Raw genomic sequence first — 209 nt, 5'->3', positions numbered from 1 at the left:
CCGTTGCTCCATGGCTTCCATCTGAGCCAGACCAAACACAGAGCTCTGAGGTGCTGTTCCAGACGACTCCCCCTGAGTAGTTGCATTCTGATTACCCAAATCCTCCTGATTCTCATTATCCGACAAGTCCAGATCAAAGGTTGTATAGTCCTCCTGATACTGCCATGTAGTACTATACTTGTAAATTCCCATCTTATGAATGAGACTTT

The sequence above is a fragment of the Lupinus angustifolius genome, unplaced genomic scaffold (genome assembly GCF_001865875.1).
Source record: "Lupinus angustifolius cultivar Tanjil unplaced genomic scaffold, LupAngTanjil_v1.0 Scaffold_500, whole genome shotgun sequence".
NCBI classification, from domain to species: Eukaryota; Viridiplantae; Streptophyta; class Magnoliopsida; order Fabales; family Fabaceae; genus Lupinus; species Lupinus angustifolius.
Note: the sequence above shows the minus strand (reverse complement) of the source record.